Source organism: Ammodytes marinus, assembly GCF_949987685.1.
Source record: "Ammodytes marinus genome assembly, chromosome: 3".
In the NCBI taxonomy this organism is placed as follows: Eukaryota; Metazoa; Chordata; class Actinopteri; order Uranoscopiformes; family Ammodytidae; genus Ammodytes; species Ammodytes marinus.
The window spans coordinates 778039-792377 of record NC_137232.1 but is presented as its reverse complement, the minus strand read 5'-3'; the positions used below and the strand labels follow the sequence as shown (position 1 = coordinate 792377).

At 43.0% G+C, this 14339-nt stretch overlaps 1 protein-coding gene across 2 annotated transcripts in view; it reads left to right on the top strand.

Moving 5' to 3' along the window:
* The first annotated feature begins 1346 nt into the window (after positions 1-1346).
* The window catches only part of nlrx1 (NLR family member X1), a 162110-nt gene continuing 149117 nt past the window's right edge, over positions 1347-14339 (top strand). The window contains exon 1 of one of the 2 annotated variants that reach the window (XM_080025146.1): positions 1347-1457. The gene's annotated coding sequence lies outside the window, so the exon portion shown is untranslated. The remainder of the gene's footprint in view (positions 1458-14339) is intronic. The other variant, XM_080025147.1, reaches the window with a different exon arrangement.

Here is a 14339-nt window from a genome sequence, read left to right as displayed (position 1 = left end):
TCCAATAGCAGCTTTATTAATAGAAGTGGGGGAGATGCCGCTTGAACTAAGAAGACATAAACTTGGCTTAAAATACCTAATGAAGCTCAAAGGACAAAGTGAAATGATTCCTACAAAAGACCTACTGAGTGAGCATTGGGAGTTTATGGGAATACGAGCAGCTAAAACTAACTTTGCAGAACATCTTAAATCTCTGGCACAGGAAATTGAAATTGGGGATGTTAGTGTCTGTCCTCCAGTATGTCGCTCACTTGCTCCGTCATGGCTGATCCCAGATCCCAGTGTTGACCTAAAGTTTTTGAAAGTAAGTAAATCAAGGATGACAGAGGGGGTAGTTAAAGAGATAGAGGTCTGGCAGCAGCAGGTATGGGGAGATCATCTTTTAATTTATACTGATGGCTCAAAGGAGCAAGAAAGTGGTAAGGTGGCAGTGGGAATTAGCATTCCGGAAATTGGGTACAGGAAAGGGTATAGAATCTCTGACCATATGTCAGTATTCACTGCAGAGATGGTGGCAATTATATGGGCATTACATTGGGTGGAGGAAAATAAACAGGGGCATTCTATAATTTGTAGTGATTCTGCTGCAGCTTTGAACTCAATAAAAGAAGGAAAGTCTAAGTCCAGACCAGACTTAAGTACAACCATACAACAGTCTCTATTTAGAAGTTACAAGGCAGGGAGAGAGGTGGGGTTTCTCTGGGTACCAGCACATGTGGGTGTGAAAGGGAATGAGGAGGCAGATGAGGAGGCAAAGAAGGCGGTGAAGGAGGAAACAGTACACATTCATTTACAACATGGGATACCGGAGTACATGGAAAAAATAAACAGGGCTCTAAAAGAAAGGTGGCAAAAAGCTTGGGAGAAGGAAAAGAAAGGTAGGGCGTACTTTGCAGTGCAGGAAAAGGCAAACAGAGGTAGGTGCACTTTTAGGTGTGATAGAAAGGATGCAGTAGTAATCACAAGACTGAGGCTTGGGCACTGTGGGTTGAGAAGTGGGCTGGCTCTGATAGGCAAACACCCAGATGGCAAGTGTGAGTGTGGAGACAGAGAGACTGTGAAGCATGTGCTCCTCCAGTGTAAGCTCTATAACAGTCAAAGGAGGAATCTTTTCCGAAAACTTGGATCAGCTGGGGAATTAGTTTTCAATATGCACAACCTTCTGAATCTGGAGTCATGGGATAAAACGAAGGACTTGTTGGATTATCTTCACAACACTGGACTATACTCAAGGATTTAGAGTAACATAACTAACAGTGGGGGGCAGCAATACGCCATAGATGCGTCAAGTCTGCGTAAAATCAAAGAAGAAGAAGAAGACAACACGGAACTTAATGTAGCCTGGGAGTTATTCAACAGATAGAGTTGGTAATAGGAAACCCACGGAACGAAAGAAGTCAGATGATTTGACACACACCGACCGCTGGAAAAAAAGGTCGTTGGACGATAAGACGTTGGTATGTAACAGTGGTTGTCGTTCATAGGCTATGACATTTGAAAACTTTATGTGGCTGCATAGGCTAGCTACATTCACCTTGTCCTCTCTTCAGCCTGTTTTATGGGCAGCGGAAAGCTGTAGTGTTGTGTAGACCTTAATCGGGACGTGCTGTGCTCCTTTAGACTGTAGGGTCCGTGTATATTGTTACTTTGTATTAAGGGCTGAGTCCAAAGTGACAGAAAGGAATATACCGCTCGTAATTTCGTTTTATCGTTTTCCAGCTGGAATGCAGAAACGAAAATTCCATCCGAATTTTCCTTTCTTGTTTATTGGTAGGCTACAAAACGAAAAAACGAATATGACAGAACAAGGAAATGGGTGAACAGAGGGGTTTGAATCCGTGTACCTTCCGTTCAATCCATATCCGTTTGGAAATCAAAACACGAAAAACGGAAAAAAAACTGTTGGATTTAAATTCAAAATATGCCTGTAAAACATGAATTGATTGCCATTTCTTATTTTTTATTTTCCATGTCGCCCTTTACATACGAAAATGGGAAAGGAGACAAAATTTGCATTTTAATTTTTAAAGTTCCAAATAATAATTTATATTAATCAGCGGGTTAAACTATGTCCCTCTGCAACAATGCCACGAGCTATGCGCGGCCAGCACCGTGATGGCTCTGACCCATAGACTGTTTTCTGACCGTGGCTATCTCCGTCTTTTAAGCAGGCTAAAGCCTCTTGTCGGTAATGGAAACGCATGGCAGATCTAGTAGGGTAACCCTGCCGAACCGAACTGTGCTGCTCAGAGGAAACGAGGCATGATCTAAACAGCGACAGACATACAGCTGTTGATCCAGATCAAAACGGGACAAACCACCAAATGTCTAATCTTTTAGAGAGGGGAAACATATTTTGGCTGGCTGCCAAAGGCTGCTATGTCATTGTCTGTCATAGGCTACGATCAAGAGCCTTATTTTACAAAAAGCTCAATTCAGATAGCCTATAGCCTAAACGTGGACAAAATATAGCCTAGACAAGTTTCTTCTTTCCTCGACACACACACACACGCACGCGCGCCCCCTTAAACTGGGCGATTGCCCACTTTTGCCTCGTTTCCACCGAGTAGAGAGCAGGGTTCAACATAACTTTTTTTTCCTACTGGCCCGCTGGGCCAGTGGATCCGAGTTTTACTGGCCCCTTGTATATTTTCACTGGCCCTAAACACACTTTTTTTTTCTTCATAATTTAGTGTCAATAATTATAATACCTGTATTAGAAAAATAACCAGATCTAAAGGGAATATCTATACTGTAACAGTATAGATATTCCCTTTTAGATTTGGTTATTTTTCTTTTAGTTAATTACATGAAATGTTGATATTGCTCATACACATAATATAAAACCAGGCAAACATATTGAATTAGAAGCCTACAACTGAAAGTATGTTGAAAGAGTGGGCCAGTATTTTAAAGTCCAGTAGTTTGATGGTTGTTTTTATTCTTGAATTTGGGCAGTTTAATGAATAGTTCACCTGCAGAAGTCATGTTCAAACATAAAAAAAAATAAGAGATGAAGGTCTGATCATTCTTTGTGGTGTGGTAGGCTGTTTTTATTACTTTCTCTATATGCATTAGGGATGTAAATGTGTCGACCGAATGACCGGTTTTCCACTTGTGCTCAAGTTGACTTTAAAAATAGAATAGAAATCCGAAAATCAGGGGGTTATGCGGTTTTTTTAATGGGAGATTTCATTCATCTGGTCGTGGGCGCGCTGCAAGAGTGTCACTTCTCCATGAAGTGTCAGCTTCACATAAGAGTCCGGTGTGGGACCATTTTTTCAAACTATTGATAAAAAACAATGCAGTGCAAAATATGCAGCCTAAGTTAAACGCTCGTCTAAGACTATGATGTTAAATCACCTTAGAAACACACAATGCCTTCGTCCAATCACAGCAGCGTTTCACCGTGTGATCTCGCCAGCGAGTGAGCCGCCGCGCAGATGAACTGTGGTTTGTGGCTAAAATAATAACCGGGGATATTCTCCCCGTTAGCGATTTCAATGGGAAAGACTTCCGCGATCTGATTGAATGTCTCGAGCCTGAAAACACAGTGCCTAACTGCGCGACTATAGGAACTGTACAGTGAGCGGAGTCCCTCCCTTCGTTTCTGTCTACAACCGACACAATCACCGGAGACGCATTCACAGCGTTTAAATAACGCCTCTCATTTGTGTTACCATTGGGGCTTGGATACAAATACTGTAACATTACGGCGGCAGATAAAGGAAAAGCGCAGTTATCATTTTCTGCACCTCAACCTCTGCTGTGGGAAGAAAGAAAGGGGGCAAAGCAAGTCGATTGATTTGTCGACTCGCAGGCGGACGGTATAGCTCTGCCAACGGAGCGAGAGTGCACCCGCTTGTTGCTCCGCTTGTCAAAACGCCCACGCATCGGTTGTCCACTGGCCTTTCATTAGGTTTATTATATTGAGTCTTAAATAAACACTGCTTTCATTCCGACTCTCAACGCGCATTTCAATGAACCATGATATAGTCTACAAAAAGATACTGAACTGTGATTGGCCAGTCACTGGCCCGGGCGGGACAGTGACTGGCCAATCAACTTGCCCTGCATATGATTTTACTGGCCCCGGGCCATCGGGCTATACGTTATGTCGAACCCTGGAGAGGGTCGGATCAGAGCGGCTCAGAGCGGGACAGCTCACTTTTAAGAATCTCGGTGTTGTTTCCACCGCGGATCCTACCCTTACTGGTGGGGCGGGGTTTAGGCTGGACTGCGATAGCCGCCGCCAGAATGTGGGTTAAACTATCGGGCTGTGGAACAACTGTGGTCAAGCCAGCGGTCTCTCATTTTTGCTTGGTCAAACCAGCCGCTTCTTTATTTATTCCCCCGTGTTGTTGTGAGCACAGGGACGGCTCGGTGCAAGTTGCAACTGATAGAGACAGTGAGAGAACAGCGCTGGCTGCGGCAGCTACGTGACATCGTAGCAGTGGGACACAGTGTAGCCAACTGATTCATTTAATGACGAGGAAAAACACCACACAATAAACATTGGTGTGCTCACATTTTCGCCAATACACAAGACTCTCTTCACTCTTGCCGAGATGACTACACATGGCGGAAATTATTATTTCGACCAATCAAATGACGGCTCCGCCGTTTCGGCCCGCTTTAAGGCGGCTAGTACCCCTACGGAGGAGTACTGAGATCGGGAGCGGCTCAGAGCGGTTAGGTGCGCTTAAAGTCAAGTCAAAGTCAAAGTCAAAGTCAGCTTTATTGTCAACACTTCACATGTACAAGACATGTAAGGGAGTCGAGAAAACGTTTCCCCTATCCCGCGGTGAACATATAAAAAGTGCACAGGCACAAACAACAATATACGAGACAACACTAAAAATAGACAAGATAGACAATGACATAAAATATAGGAGTTTCTCTATGAATAAAGTAAATAATTGTGCAAAAAGGCAGTCAATACTGGCAGCAAAGTGTCATGTAGTATAGTGCATTTTAAACCGTACCCTACCCGGACCGAACCGCTCCGATCCGACCCGCTCTACTCGGTGGAAACGAGGCATTTGACTCGGCAAGTTAAGTGAAAACAGGGAAAAAAGAGAGACAGAGACGACGATCGCCTTGTTTATTGCGTTCTTGCGTTCTGGCGACTTTAAAGCACAAACAAGTTGTTCACATCATCATCAACTTTTGCCTTTTTTTAGTTGTTCCAAAGAATCTGCATTATCATCTTGCCATCTAAATGATAATTGACCATTATGTTTGTTTATCATCTCTTGAGTGACATTTTATAATAACAATAGTAGCCTAAATATATATTTCATTTGCTGTGCGCTGGGGAGAAACAGACACGCTGGCAACTTTTCTGCTTGACTCTCGGCCGGGTGCGAGGCAAAAATAAATAAATAAAAGGACTCGGCGCATCACTAGGCTACATAATAGGCTGGCCTGACGTGAAACTTCTCTAAAATATAGGCTACTTACTCAGGCTCGCCAACATAAAACAGACGCGCACATAGCCGCGTGAACATATTCTCAGCAGGGGGTGCTGGAAAAAAAAGCTCAGCCTGCACTTGTCTCGCAACTCGCTACATTGATAAATACAAACTGTTAACCAATAATATTGTTACATACAACGGTGATGGTTTTAATATAAGACTGGGGGTTTTCCCTACAAGTAGGTCGTAAAAAGTTGGGTCGTTATATTTGGGGTCTAATATTCGGCGTCCAGTAAGGGAATGCCCGTTACCAGAGCGGTCATTCAGCTGGGGCCTGTGTCCACCTTGTGTTTCTTTTCTTTTTTTCGGGTGGAACACTGTTTGTGCGCTCTGAAGCGGCTGGGACGTGCGTTTTTGCGCTGGCCGCTGGGAGAGAGAACGCGGTGGGCTGAGACTATAGCCTATAAAAAGGCACGGGAAATCGCCAAAGATCTCAACATCCCCAGCATTGAATTAAAAGCCTCGACTCATTATATTGCGAGTCAACGAGTCAGAGGCATGAATCGACAAAGCGATCGACTTACAGTGGCTTTTCTGCTGTGGCAGGCCTAGTGAGGAGATCTTGCCAACTGCGCCGCCGCCGTCCTTTTACGCACCATCACTGCCTCCGTAATGTTCAGATTTTATAGATCGCATCAAAGCCCTAATGATAATAAGAATGAGATCGCTTTTTTTAAACGATGTCCATGCTTAGGTGGTGATTATATTAACTGTGTCGGCTGTAGACTGAAACTAACTGAGCGAGGCGGTTGTTTCACTTTACAGTCAGTCGGCAGTGAGATTGGGGGCATGTCTCCGTATATCCAGGGCTCGGGACATGCAACCGGATCGCGAAGCCTGTCCCCTCTACAACGTCAACGTGCAGGAATCAACCCAGTGATCATTTAGTCTTAAACCACATAGTTTTTCTGCACGGCGGCTCGCAAGGTCTCAGTGAACGACACCAACACAGCGTTTCACCGGGCGACGCGCTGCTTCGCTCAGATGGGGCTTTGAGTGTAGGCTCAGGCGCAGTCTCTTTCTCTTGCGCGGCACCAAAGAGATTATATAAAATTGTATTTTAGAACCCCTCTCTCTCTCTCGGCTGCGCGCTGCGTTATAATATGTGTGCCTTGCCTGTGCGGTGGCACACTTGGCACATGCCTTGCCAAAGTACTGCACGTCGTAAATTTGACCAGTAATTGACATTACTGGTCAAAAAGTGACTCAAAGGGACACTGACCATTCGTCAATGAGGACGAGTTGGGGAGAAATGTTGAGCGGTTGGGAGTGAGAACGTGTTCTTAAATTAAAAAATAAAATATGTGGCCTATTATTTTATTCGAACATGTAGGCTATACATTTTACAGATTGTGCTCAATAGGGCATAGGCTATATGGGTCAGTGTATGCTATGATCCTATTATAAAGGCTACTTTTACGCTGGAAATACAGAAGCAGGAAGCTCTCAGTGGCACAGCCAATGAGGCTCGTTTATTTGTTTTCATGTCTGAATCCAACAAAGGGAAATCGGACAGAAAATAGCTCCATTCTCCCGTTCCCTTGTTTCTGTCATATTCGTTTTTGGTTTTGTACCAATAAACAAGAAAAGGAAAATTCGGACTGTTATTCTCCTTTCTGTCACTTGGGACTCAGCTCTTAATACAAAACAAGTAACAAAACCCTCAGTTCACCCATTTCCTTGTTCTGTCATATTTGTTTTGTTTTGTACCATCAAACGAGAAAGGAAAAGTCGGATGGTATTTTTAGTTTCTGCATTCCAGCTGGAATACGGTAAAACAAAATTACGAGTGGAATTGTACTTTCTGTCACGTTTGACTCAGCCCTTAATACAAAATTTTAATTTATACACAGACCCTGTTGCCTATGCCCAGCTTTTAAATTGCCTACAGGGTAGGCCTAACTACCAGCGTGTCGGACTGATCATTCCTCAGCTCTGACGACCTTTCTTTAATATAATAAGAAAAGTGCACATAAGCCTGCTAGGGGGTTGATGTACTAAGATTCAAAGTAAAGAGTGCTAAATTGCATAAGCATTCTTTAAAAATTGCACTTTTGGTTTGTGGGCTTTTTGCGTGTGATCAACTATAAGTAAAGACAAATGACAACGAGTTCAAACATGTTACAGGCAGCATCTTAAAGGTAAGCGGTTTATTTATGTATAAGTGTTAAATCGCTCTTTATTTATACAGTGATCACTTACATAATGTGCACGTTTCATAAAGCCGATCTCTCAGTCAGCTGCTCTTCATGTAATCGGCTAATAAACTTATTGTAGGATCCCGAAATGTTAATCCAATCACAAGAGAGAACGCTACAAACCGAAACCCGTCTCACTCATGGTCTCACTGCCGGTTCATGCCAGAGCAACAGATGGGTGAAAGTGTATGCGCCTAAAATGGCGGAGCAGGTAAAAATCCTTCCCAATGTCTGTTTTGATGGTTTTTATCATGTTTTATCACACTTATGGATCTGAGATGGTGCTAGATAACTCGCTGCTTGAAGACCGTAGTGCATTAAAGTGGTGACGTAGGGACGAGCGAGGGGACTGCTAACTGCAGTAACTGACAGGAAGTTAGCTAAAAGAACCATTCCGCTTACAGCACCTTTTTAAAATGAGGGTTGTTGTGACAGCAAGTGCAAAGAGAAATAAGTCCATTAAATTAGAGGTGTTATTGAAAGAGGAAAACACAAGCATTGTTGAACTACAGCAAAGAAAATGAATATTACTCAAAGAAACGCGACATGGGGGAAAGAAAATGCTGTTGTTAAAACAACTAAAGCTGATGAGTTAAGAGAATATCGCAATAGGCTAAATAAGAAAAAGTTAATCCTCTGCAAATAAATGGGTCCATTTGAGTAGGCCTATCGCTCCAATTACTTTTGGGAACAAAGCAACCGCATAAAAGTTTGTTATCATTCATTGCGTTCTGAGTTCACTCTTGCCTGACGCAACAGTAAGGATTTGGGACAGTAGGCAAATTACTGTGGGAAACACCAGTTGGGTTGCAAAATTCCGGGAATTTTATAAGTTTGAAACTTTCCATGGGAATTAACAGGAATTTATGGGAATATACTAGCTTGGAAATCCAGACCTGGGGCCTGTTTCAGGTAGCTGGTTTTACATACTCTGGGTTTAACCCTGCGCTCTGAGTTGGTAAACTCAGAGCGCAGGGTTGATAAGCAACTCTGGGTTTTCGGTTTCAGAACAGTGGATCAGCGTTGGGTTAATCAACTCTGAGCGTGTTCACTCTGGGTGGAGCGTGTGCATAAAAGCCATCGTCAATGGATCGCTGATAACATGATTCACCATGGAAACAGAAGAAACAAATGATTGATCCTCCCACTTCTCCACTTCTCAAAAAAGAAAAAAAGAAATCTCCGCTCCTCCCACTAGAGTTAGAAATATTAACGAATGAGTTTATGGTAGCCTATGGAGAAGAATTAACGGGATATTGTCTCATAACTCTGATCTAATCTCCTCGGCAATTCAGAAAAAAACAGAGCAAACATTTTTTGTCAAGATAATCATTTCGCTTCCGTATGAGAAGCCATAGTCTATCTTAAAAAGTTACGCATATCAGCTGTAAAGTAATAAAGCTGGCCCGGCACAGCATTACTGACAGTGCCTAAAGCCTACTGTGCAGTAAACAGAACAGACTGTCGCTTCTTTTAAATGGGGAGTGAAATACATTAACGTCAAGACACATTAGGTGACAGTTTCCATTGAAGAGCCTGATTGATTTATTACCAGATCCATTTTCCTCAAGTGATCACAGTTTAAATTATTATATAATTTTTATATTCATATTAGGCTATTTAACAAGGCTTGTCTGTGACTTTAGGATCGCACAAGTGAACTACAACGATCGCGTGCAGCCGCAGCGTTACATGAATCCACCTGACATAAATCTGTTCAGTGGCACAGACGTTAAAAAACATACAATAGGCTACAAATAGGTTTATTAATCTGAATGTAGAGCATGTCACGATGTGTAAGGTGGCCGCCTATATGAACGGACCGAGGGCTGAGAACAAGGCTACTGATCAGATAAATGATTGGTCAAACGTAAAATCATCAGGAAATGATAAAAACATCCCGATGGAGATTTCTATAGAGTGATTTTGCTTCAAACTGTACAGGGACGCGTGTGACAGTGACACTCTTTCTTCAGTCGGAGCTGCAGCGTAAAGTGAAAACAAACTCAGGGTAGGTCTAACCACCTATCCAGCAGGTTAGACCCACGGCGTATGTTGCCGCAGTAACTGACTCTCGGTTGCACTGAACCTGCTACCTGAAACGGAAAACCCAGAGTTTCCACCAACTCAGAGCGAACAAACTCTGGGTTGCCTCAAAACCAGCTACCTGAAACAGGCCCCTGCCGTTCAGCAATTTATATTTGCTTAGTGTGTTGTTCTGGGCATGCTCCATTGAAGCTCATTAAATATGTCAGAAATTTCAGAGCTACGTTTCAATTGGTTCTATTTGATAAGGGCGTGACAGACCTGTATGGTGCTTTGGGCAGGATTTAACCGGATGACGACAGTGCTGTGCCTGCGCCGTCGAAGCAGTGATAGTAAACAACAGAGATGGCTGCGGATATGTTGTTTGAGTTTAAGACGGCTTTGGCCTCGACACTTAACGATTTGGAAGACGGCTATCAAATCGTTAGCAAGTAAGAGGAATGTTCTGTTTTGCCGACCGACCACGGCAAAAGTATAATTTACCAGTTAACCCTGCTGTTTGCTAAACAAACGTGGCTTAATGCGTCACGTTGTTCATTGCTCTGATTGGTTGTAGTGCTATCCAATTGTGTGCAGTGGTATTTGAAATGCATGCGTAGGTGCCGCCCGTTGAGTTGGGAAGGTCTATTGATCGTGGCCAGACCCTATATGGGTCTGATATTTCCAGGCTACTAAATAATGGAATTTATTTGGTGAATCCATAGGTTGTGCATTCTTGACATTCTTGCTTGTGTGTGTTTGTACGCGCAACCAAGTTCTAGGGGACTGCTCATTTGTGCCAGAAAGCCGACGTTATGTTGATGCCTAATCAAACACACCTCTGAAAACTGCAGAAATTTGTCCTTGCGGGCTCTGAACAGAGCAGACAATATTGCTACTCCTGTTGCTCCCTACAGCAAAGTTGTTAGCAGTTCAAAACATAGGCTGGCGTGCTGCTGTGTTTGGCCGCGCAGCTGCTTATCCTGGGTTAGCCACAACGTTAGAGTGATTGTAGTGCAGAGTGGGTGGGATGTACGGGTCCGATCATTCTGCACATGCGTCAATTGCGTTTAAAAAAACTAACGCATTAATTCCAGAAATGAATCACCCTGCGTTACGCGTTCATTTTGACAGCCCTAGTTATAACATTTGTCTTCGACCGTGATGTTAAATCACCTTCACTCAAAACCTCCGCCCGAGCAAAGCAAGCGATTTAGAATGCTGTGACGATCACCAGGAGACCTCGCCAGTGCTAGTGAGCTGCTGTGCAGAAGAACTCTGTGGTTTTGACCAGGCCCCCAGGACAAAACTTTTCTGGATATCAATCATAGGCTCATACTTATCTTTAGACCATATACTAATAAAATGGAAGTTTTCTCATTTCAAAACGCCACCTCAAGCGTTTTATTAGTCCAACGGCTTTTAACGGCTTACGCGGGAGGAGGAGGGGTGGGCAGCCGTGGGCAGTTGAACAGAGTCGTAGTGAAACAAAGGTTTCGGTTTCGGCCCGGCCTCACGGCAGGAAAATAAAACTAATTCTTACTCATTCTGATAAGGCAATTGCGTTCACAGCTACAACATTGGTCTTATAGGAAAACTTTAAAAAGCTAACTTAAGCATTTGAACATTTGTTTGGTTGATTTCAATAGTTAACTTAAGCACCATGGACCTATAAAGATGTAACACACGCTATCAAGACAGCGCTAGCCCACTAGTTTGGTGTAGATGGCTGGATGAATCTTCGTTTAGAACTTGTTAACCACTGTATTACTTTACAAAAACGGAGTGTTTAAAGATCACATACAGCGATCACATATAGCAAATCATCGGGGGGTTAGTGACTTATACTCCTATGGTCGTTAAACAATGCAACTGTGCTCGCTAAGACCTTTAGCTTACAATGCTACAGAACGAGAATGATTCTACATCCGTTACCAGTCCGCTACGCTTGCCGCCCTCTTTCTTGATAGGTCCATAATGCCGCTACGTCATGCTTCCGGGCCGCATGAATTTCTGGATTAATGCTTCCTTGTGGCTTCCCTGCGCCAATGAGCAGCTTTCATAGGTATGAATGGGCGCCGTGTTTCAATCCGGTGTCTATTTCTTTATATGTCCATGGTTTTGACGGCTAAAAAAAACAGGGATATCCTGCCCGTTAACGTTGTCTAAGGGAAAAGCTTCTGATTGTATATCTCAAGCCCGAATACATAAAGCCATGTCGGCAAACTGACTACGCGACTAATAGGAAATGTACGGTGAAACAGCCGCCTCCCTCCGTTAGTTTCTGTCTACAGCCGAGTAAGTTAAAATCACCACCATAGCATGGACAGCTTTTAATTAAAACCTCTCATTTTCATTATCATATTTTTGATTCAAATTCTTAAGTCTGAACACACTCAGCTGCAGCTGTGGCGCTTAAAGGAGAACACAGTGGCTCATTCTCATCAGCACCACAACTGCGTGCTGCTACTGCTGCAAAAAAGGCACACTGCCTTTTTTCTTCTTTTTTTTTTGTCTTGTACAGTAAATCGATCAATTTGTCGATTGATGCCTCCAACGTCGACTCGCTAAGTAATGAGTCGTTCACATCCCTATTTGGTCTACCACTCTCTCTTTCTCTCTCTCACACATAATACACCAAAATACAATGCTTCACTTCCTTTTGACAGTGTTTCAGCAACATGGACAGAGAGCGGAGGTCTAATAGTCAACACGGGCACACATACACACGCACACAGACACACACACACACACACACACACACACACACACACACACACACACAAACATACAATAGGCTAAGTAGACGGTATAAGGGTTGACTAAATCAATACCAGCAAAATTATTTAGGCTAGTAAAAGTACACTGAAAACACAGTAAACAACACATATAGGCCCACACACAGCTACTAAATATAAAAATTGGATTTGATTTTTACTCACCATTTGACTTCTTTACGAGGAAAGTATTAATCCGTGTATATCGTGCACTTCATAAATTAAAATGTGGTAAGTTCCGGTTCAGCCCCTTCCAGTGTTATTGGGAATATAGGCCTTCAAGGGTAAACCGTTGCAAACCTGAAGCTAATTCAATAATGCGCTAGAAATATATTGTTTAAAAGCTCTGATCAATAGAACCACCATGTTGTTTCAACATTACCTCTAAACAGTTAATGAACGTCTAAGCCTGACTGATTTCTCAATCGGCAATTCATATAAGATTTTCAGAGGACTAGTCTAATGTTGCATTTGCCGTCGCACATAGGACCGTCGGCCTAATGCGCCTCTTTTTTTGACTAATTGGACAAACGGCACTTCGGACCAATGCGTTCCGTTTTCGTAACATAGAACTGTCATAGTGGCATGTCGATCTAATGGGAAATATGTTGGAACATTGAAATGTCGGCATAATCAGGCGTCGGACTTAGGCCCTGGCTTTACCATGTCAGAATTTAATTTTTTTTTTTTTTACACTTAGATCTTTATTGACTTTTATCACAGTAGCATGCCAGTTATAACAGCATTATATCGACATCTGCAATTAGGTGATGGCAAGAAAAATAAAATAAAAACAAAAAAGGAAAAAAAAAAAAAGGAAAAAGAACAAACTGCCTGGGAAGTACCTTCTTATATCCTGAGGTTGTTGTTAGTCATAAGTTACTGTTCCAGTCCAATGTCTTCATTTTGAGTCCTGTAAAGTGTCCATTTCTCCCATTTACAGTCGAATTGTGCTTCTTGAAGTCTCAGTTTGTGAGTCAGTTTCTCCATTAAAGCGGATACGAGTAACATTTAAATATCTTTTAAACAACCTCATGTTTCCTCTGATAATCATAAATTACCTTTAACAGCAAACGAGACCATCAGTGCAAAGAAAGACGTTTTTATATAGTTTTTATTACTGCTTTTGGTCTGGTCGCACACCCAGTCCGATTTTCGGTTCGCTCGTGCAGGCTCTATGGTCACATATCCGTATTGGTTGCAGATTTCAGTGTGGCGCTGCAACGCGATTTGAGAAGCCTATCCCTCCAGGTGAGGGAAGGGGAGCGGGAGCCTTGTTTGAGACAGTTATTTGTCGTCATAAATGACTGATAACGGGGCTGAACCATCAAAGAAAAAAAAGAGAATGCAATGAAGAAAAGCGAAAAGGGAGAGTGAGTGATAGGCGGGCGGGAGGACGTTGCCAAGCAACGTGTATACAATTTCACGAGAGCGAAACTAGACTGCTAAATGAATGAGCGGTTGGTACTAACACAAAGTTTGCTTTGCTTCACCATCATCAGATAACCATTATCTGAAATAGTCATTATTTACATCAACAACACAAACACATTACCTCATCGTGATCCATAGTCTACTAACTGCCGTCTCTCATTCATTCGCTTTCTGTGAGGACACAGCTCCGTGAGAGAGAGAGTAGTTAGGTGACGCTGCTGAATCAACTCATTGCAAGCAGGTGTGTGTACTGACTGGCATTAGTTGATGCAGTGTCAAAACCACTCTCACGGAGCCGAAAAGAGTCCTCACACTTTCAACACACGAACATGCACTATATTGCGCCCTTCTCAGTCCACGCTCACGCGCCTGGCACGAGCATTTGCGACAGCGGGCGTCGTAAAAATACTACCGCTTTTGTCCAAAGG